We start from the raw sequence: 7,571 nt of genomic DNA on the forward strand, positions 1-7,571 counted from the left end.
CTTATGGCTACTCTTGCAAGTTGTACCTTTTCCACCCCTTAATTTTCAACCTATTTTGTGTCTTTAAACAAACCTGTATCTCTTATACACAGCACATAGTAGGATCTTTCTTTTTATCCAGTTTCATGATCTCCGCCTTTTAATATAACTGTTGATGTAGCTGGACTGATGTCTGACATTTTGCCATTTGTTTTCTATACATGTCTTGTCCTATTATATTCCTTTTTACTGCCTTCCTTTCTATTAAATATATATTTTCTAATATAATGCTTTAATTCCTCTACTAATTTTTTTTAAATGTTTTTATTTATTTCTAGGAGAGAGAGAGAGAGACAGCATGAGCAGGGGAGGATCAGAGAGAGAGGGAGTTACAGACTGAAACAGGCTCCAGGCTCTGAGCTGGCAGTCAGCACAGAGCCCGACGCGGGGCTCGAACCCACGAACCATGAGATCATGACCTAAGCGAAAGTCGGACGCTCAACCGACTAAGCCACCCAGGCGCCCCTAATTTCCTCTACTAATTTTTAAGCTTAGTTTCGGTTTGCATTTTATTTGTTTGTTTTATTGTTTTTAGTTATCTTAGAATTACTATGTACAATTAATCCATCACAATCTACTTCAGGTTAATACTGACTTAATTTTGTTTAAGATGTTATTATTTTTTTTTAACTAATCTCTACATTCAATGTGGGGCTTGAATTCACAACCTGTAGAGGAAGGGTCATGCGATCTACTGAGCCAGCAAGGTACCCCAAAACTGACTTAATTTTGATAAAATATAGAAACTTTGATCCAGTAAGCTCCATTTCCTCCTCTGTCTTCTAAACTATTATCATCATAAGTATTAAATCTACTTATTTTATAAACCAAAATCAGTCTCACATTTATTACTTTCAACAGTGGTATGCTTTTTAGAGAAATAAAGAGAGGAGGAGAAAGAACTTTATATATACAGTCTTTTCTATTGACCCACATCTTTATCATTTCCTGTGCTCTTCATTCCTTCTGGTGGAACTGAGTTACTATCTACTGTCACTTCCTTTCATCCTGAAGGACTTCCTTCAGTATATCTTATAGGCCAGGTATGTTCTCAATGTTTGTTAATTTGGAAAGTCTATTTCACTCTCATTTTCTAAACAATGATTTGGTTGGGTGGAGAATTCTTGAATGATACTCTTTTTCCTCTCTGCATTTTAATTCATCATTCCACTGCCTCCTAGGCTCCTTTATATTCTGACACTATCCACATTGTTTTTCTCTTGCTGCTTTCAATACATGCTTCTTTATGTCTTTTCACAGTTATACTATGATGTGACTAGGTGTGTTTCTCTTTGTGTTTATCCTTAATGGAATTTTTTTTTGAATCTGAAGGTTAGAGGTTTTCATCAAATTTGGGGAGTTTGGGGTCACTGTTGCTTCCTTCCCCACCCCCCTTTCTCTCTCCTCTCCTCTGATTCCTATCACAAATATTAGAGACTTATCTTGATATTATTCTTCAGGCCTCTGAGCCTCTGTCCTTTAATCTCATTTCTTCTCTCGGTTCTCTGAATTGGATAACTGTTGTCTGTTGGATAACTTCTGTCCTCAGGATTAGTTATTCCTTCCTCTGCCATCTCAAATCTGCTGTTGAACCTATCTGCTGAATTCTTCATTTGGTAATTTTACTTTTTACTGCTAGATAGCATTTTGTTTTTATATACTTTATAGTTTCCATTTTTCTTTGGCAATTTCTTGTTTTCATTGCCAATTTTTAAGATAATTAAACATAATTTCCTTTAATTTTTTAACATATTTATAATGGATGCTTAGAGGTCTTTGGGCCCATTTAGAAATAGTTTCTCTTGATTGCTTTCTTCCTGAATATTGATCGCACCTTCCTGCTTCCTTGTATGTATCATAATTTGGGGTTGAAAACCAGACCTGTTACATAATATGTTGTAATGACTTGAATTCTGTTTCATATTCCTGAGGATTTTTTTTTCCCTTTTCTTTGTAACTTGCCTGGGCTTACACTATAAAACCTGTCTCCCCTGTGGTGTGCAGTCACTGATATTTCTGGACAGATTTTTAAAATTTTTATTTGTATTTTTTACTATGGCCTTTTAGTAGTTTCCCCTGTGTCTACATAGCTTCATGGATCAGTCAAGACTTTGAGGAGAGGTTAGACTCAAACATCGTATGCCCAAAAAGCTTCCAACTTCTATTGATTGGTACGTCTGGGAATGTATTCAAATTTTCCATCAGTTAAGTCTTCCTTGGGATTTATTTTCCCCTCAGCTCTCTCAGGTTTCCTGCATGCATCTGTGTGGTTTTCTACTCAGCCAGGGATGTCCAAAGAGCTGATCTCATTTCTGCAACTCCTCAAGTGTCTGCCTGGCTTACCACGCACCCCAAAAACTGCAATGTCACATTAGGAAAGATGATTTTTCCTGTTCCCAACCAAGTTAATCACAGTTAGCCAACAAATCCACAGGTTTTCACCCCCCACTTCCCACCCCAAATCAAGCCCACCCTCTCTGGCAGTAGAGCTATTGGTTTTCCTGTCCAGCCACATATTCTTGATTCCACTGTCAGGGTGGGAGATGATCTGGACAGAAGGGAGAAGTTGCCTGACTTAGCAAAAGAAAATAAAAATACAGGAGAAGCACCTGAGTGCCTCAGTCAGTTGAGTCTCTGACTCTTGATTTCAGCTCAAGTCATGACTTCATAGTTTGTGAGTTCAAGCCCCACATCAGTCTCCATGCTGATGGTGTGATAGTGTGGAGCCTGCTTGGAATTCTCTCTCTTGCCTCTCTCTCTGCCCCTCCTCCACTCTCTCTTTCAAAGTAAATAAATAAACTTTAAAAAATAAGAATACAGGATGTCCAGTTAAATTTGAAATTCAACTAAATAATGAGTAATTTTTTAGTATATGTCTCATGCAATATTTTGGACATGCTTATACTTAAAAAGTATTTGCTGTTTATCTGAATTCAAACTTAACTGGGCATCTTGACTTTTATCTAGCAACCTTAGGGGTCTGGAGGTAGCCTCAGACAAGAGGGCCACATAAGCATGCTGCTCTTGCCTAAAATTCTCTCATTTTCTTTTTTTTTATGTTTCTTATTTTTGAGAGAGAAAGAGCTCATGTGTGCACAGGGAGGGGCAGAGAGAGCTGGGAACAAAGGATCTGAACCGGGCTCTGTACTGACAGCAGAGAGCCTGATGCCGGGCTCAAACTCACAAACTGTGAGGTCACAACCTGAGCCAAAGTCAGACATTTAACTGACTGAGCCACCCAGGTGTCCCATATTCTCTTACTTTCAAGGATAAATTGTTCTCATTTAGTTGCCTGCCTTTGGTCAATTTCTAGTCCCCTTCAATGGTTATTTTCAACAATTTTACCCAGTTCTGTACTTGTTTTTTCAGAGAGGAATTACCACCGTCTTTTTCCCACCACAAGGAGAAGCTGACTTCCCTCCATTTATAAATTAATATTTATAATATTCTTAGAAAATTTTACTTGATCTCAGCTATGCTAAGAGAATAAAAGAAAAAATGTGAGTTCTCTTTGTAATTGGACCCCAGTTTAAGGACAGCATTCTCAGATCTTTAAGAAAAGGTCCACAGAGGGGTAACTGGGTGGCTCAGTCGGTTAGGTGTCCAACTTCAGGCTGGGGTCATGGTCTCATGGTTTGTGGGTTTGAGCCCCATGTCCAGAGCCTGCTTTGAATTCTGTGTTTCCCTAGCTCTCTGCCCCTCCCCCACTCATACTGTTTCTGTCTTAATATTTTTTTAAATTTTTAATTAAAAAAAAAGGTCCACAGAGAAACTCCAAAGATAAAGTTATTGGTGGAGAGTGTCAGGTTTCCTATACAGTTAATTCCAGTTCCCCACAGTGAGGTGGTCCTTCCAGATTCTTTGCTGGTGGTGAAAACCACAGCTTAGAAGTTGTGAATTCTCCACCCCATGAATATTGGGAAGGTCTGAGCCTGGACTATCAGGCAGGAAAGTAAGAGAAAGGCCAGCTCAAAGACGGTTCAGGGCACAAAGATTGATGAGAACAATGATTGGAGTTCATTACTTTCATTTTCTTTCCCCACTGAACAAGCAAACAAATGATACATAAATACATGCAAGACCAAGGGATTTCTGTATTGTGTATGGATGCAATTCTTTTTTTTTTTATTTGTATGGATGCAATTCTGCTCCATCTCCCTCGTTCCTCAAGAAGGTGCATCTGAGGGGCACTTGGGTGGCTCAGTCAGTTAAGTGTCCAACTTGGGCTTAGGTCGTGATCTCACAGTTCTGGCGTTCCAGCCCCATATGGGGCTCTCTGCTGTCGGCACAGAGCCCACTTCAGACCCTCTGTCTCCCTCTCTCTCTGTCCCTGCCCTACTCTTTCTCTCTCAAAATACTTTTTTTTTAAAAAAAAGGTACATCTGAGTTGTAATATTTTCAACAGCCTGTGTGAACTGAGGGGTCCTCTCCTGAGATCCAGAGGAGCCAACAACTGCAGACCCACTACCTCTGGTCTCATTTTAGCCCTGGGAGTTTGCACACAAGGTAGGCAGGATATATCAGCATAAGTGCCCGAGGACAGCATGTACCACCATGCATCAAGTGAGCAGATACCCAAGTTCACGTTCAAAACGTATCACTCACGACAGTAACAGAACACAGCTGTTAGCAGTGACAAAACACTTGCTATAACAGGGCTACTGCTGTGCTCCCTTCCTTGCTGTGCCATTGGGCTGCCAGATATTGCCACAGAACAGGCTTGGTGATGGCCTACCACAGAAAAAGACAGATTTTGGAGGGTCAAAACCAGGCCTCACCACTCATCACTTGTGCAGTTTAGGGTTTCTTAGACATAGAAGGAAATGCAGAGCATAAGGCAGGTCTTGGGGGCCTGTTGAAGGTTTTCTTAAACTTAAGCAACAGTTTTAATTCTTAAGCATTTCCCCATTCCATTTTACCCCTGGGTGCCTCCAACACTTTCTCCCCACGTCACTCAGGGCAGAACACTTCTAAGTTTATTTATTTACTTTGAGATAGGGAGAGAGTACCAGTGGGGGAGGGGCATAGAAGGGGAGGGGGACAGAGGATCTGAAGCAGGCTCTGTGCTAATAGCCGAGAGCCCAATGTGGGACTCAACCTCATGAACCTTGAGATCATAACTTGAGCCTAAAGTCGGATGCTTAACAGACTGAGCTACTCAGGCATCCCTGGACAGAATCTGCTCATTTTGCTTTCTTAACACACAGATCAGGCCTTTTAGATTCTTAGCCCCATGCTTAGCATAGTGATGGTCATAAGTACTAATATCAAGACAGCAAGCCTCATTTTATTACATTTTGCTTTATTGCACTTCACAGATTTTATTCTTTTAACAAATTAATGGCTTGTGGCAACCCTGCATCGAGCAAGACTGTCAGCGCCATTTTTCCAACAGTGTGTGTTCGCTTTGTGTCTGTCATATTTTGGTAAATTTTGCAATTATTTCGAGCCTTTTCATTTTTACCCTATTTATTATGGCAATACGTGATTAGTGATAACGACTCACTGAAAGCTCGGGTGATGGTTAGCATTTTTTAGTCATAAAGGGTTTTTTTTTTTTACTTTTTGAGAGAGAGAGAAAAAGAAAGCAGAAGTGTGTGCAAGCAGGGGAGGGGCAGAGAGAGGGAGGAAGAAAGAATCTCAAGCAAGCTTCACAGTGCCAATGTAGAGCCTAATTTGGGGCTCGATCTCATGACCATGAGACCATGACCTGAGCTGAAATCAAGAGTCAGACACTTAACCAACTAAGCCACTTAGGAGCCCTATAAGGTGTTTTTAAATTAAAGTATGTACATTATTGGAGTGCGTGGGTGACTCAGTCAGTTAAGCATCTGACTTTGGCTCAGGACACGATCTCATGGTTTCTGAGTTTGAGTCCTGTACGGGGCTCTGCGCTGACAGCTCAGAGCCTGGAGCTTGCTTCGGACTCTGTGTCTCCCTCGCTTTCTGCCCCTCCCCTGCTTGTGCTCTGTCTCTGTCTCTCAAAAATAAATAAACATTGAAAAAAAATTAAAGTGTGTACATTATGGGGTTTTTAGATGTAAAATTATTTCACAATTAATAGACTACAGCATACTTACTGTAAAACCAACTTTCACGTGCACTGGGACACCAAAAAGCTCATTTGACTCACTTTCTTGCAATATTCACTCTATTTGTGGTGGTCTGGAACTGAACCCGCAGTATCTCTGAGGTATGCCTGTACTTAGTGAGCTCTTACTCTATGCCAAGCACTATTCTGACTCATTTTACATCCACTGTCACATTTAATTCTTAAAACAAGCCATTAAAGGGGCACCCATATGGCTCAGTCGGTTGAACATCTGACTTCAGCTTAGGTCATGATCTTGTGGTTCATGAGTTCAAGCCCCACATCAAGGCCCTCTGCTGTCAGCACAGAGCCTGCTTCAGATCCTGTCCCCCTCTCCCTCCCCTCCCCTACTTGCTCTCCCTCTCTAAAAAATAAACATTAAAAAAAAAAAAAGCCATTAACAAAATGGCATGAACTCTTATTATCCCAATTTTATGAAGGAAGTGAGAAACAGCAAGTCAGTATCTTGTCCAGAGTGATAGAGCTGGTAAATATGGAAGCTGAAATGCACACCAGGTGGATTCTAGAGCCAGAGTCTACCCTCTGACCATGATGTCCTACTGCCTTGTTTTAAATAAAAGCGCATGAAGAATGATTTCATAAAACAAGTGAAATTCACTTCGCTGTGGCATTCCTCAGGTGAGAGCAGGATTGCGTTTTATACGGTTGCGTTTTTAAGTGGGACACTTCATTTAAACACCCCCAGTGGAAGGAAAGTTTCATTTATTCTCCTAGGTAATTGTAAGAAGATTAAAAGTAAAGGCACTAACTTGACATAAAGCTCCTGGGAACAATAAAATTTAAACAGAAATAAATTAACATTTAGTTTCTACTAAATGTCATACGGGTTTGCTCATTAACGCATTCAGCAGGTACCGACTCATTTACACGCCCCACTCCCTGCATTTCAAACACCCAATGACAGCAATTGGCACTAATTCGCTGTTTGTATCAAGGCTTCTATTCTCGATCCATATACTAATAACTTCTGTTTTTACAATGCTTTTCAAAGTATCAATTATGTTCTTATACATCATCTCACTCAATCTTCAAAACAACCCTAGGAGACTGGCATTATAATCTTTATTTTAGGATGCATCGAATGACAAACAGAGTTTAAGAAATGTTTTCAAGGCCACACAGCTCATGAGCGGCGGAATACAGACTCAACCCAAACTTCACGTATAAACCCTTCCCTATTGCCCAAGGCTTGACAAAGACAGACATGGCTTCCACCATGATACCAAATTCTATCCCTTGTGGGGCCACAACGACTAAAGAGGAGTAAATAATACTCATGGTTATGTTAGAATCCTGTCTCGGAAGAGCTCAAATACCTGAAGCTTTGTTAATCTTGCCAAATGTCTCCACAGCTCATAAAAGGAAAAGCCCAAAATGTGATGAAGGCACCCTGCCAGTTCTAATGTCAGTAACGCAACCA

Source organism: Crocuta crocuta, unplaced genomic scaffold, assembly GCF_008692635.1.
Source record: "Crocuta crocuta isolate KB4526 unplaced genomic scaffold, BGI_CrCroc_1.0 scaffold218, whole genome shotgun sequence".
In the NCBI taxonomy this organism is placed as follows: Eukaryota; Metazoa; Chordata; class Mammalia; order Carnivora; family Hyaenidae; genus Crocuta; species Crocuta crocuta.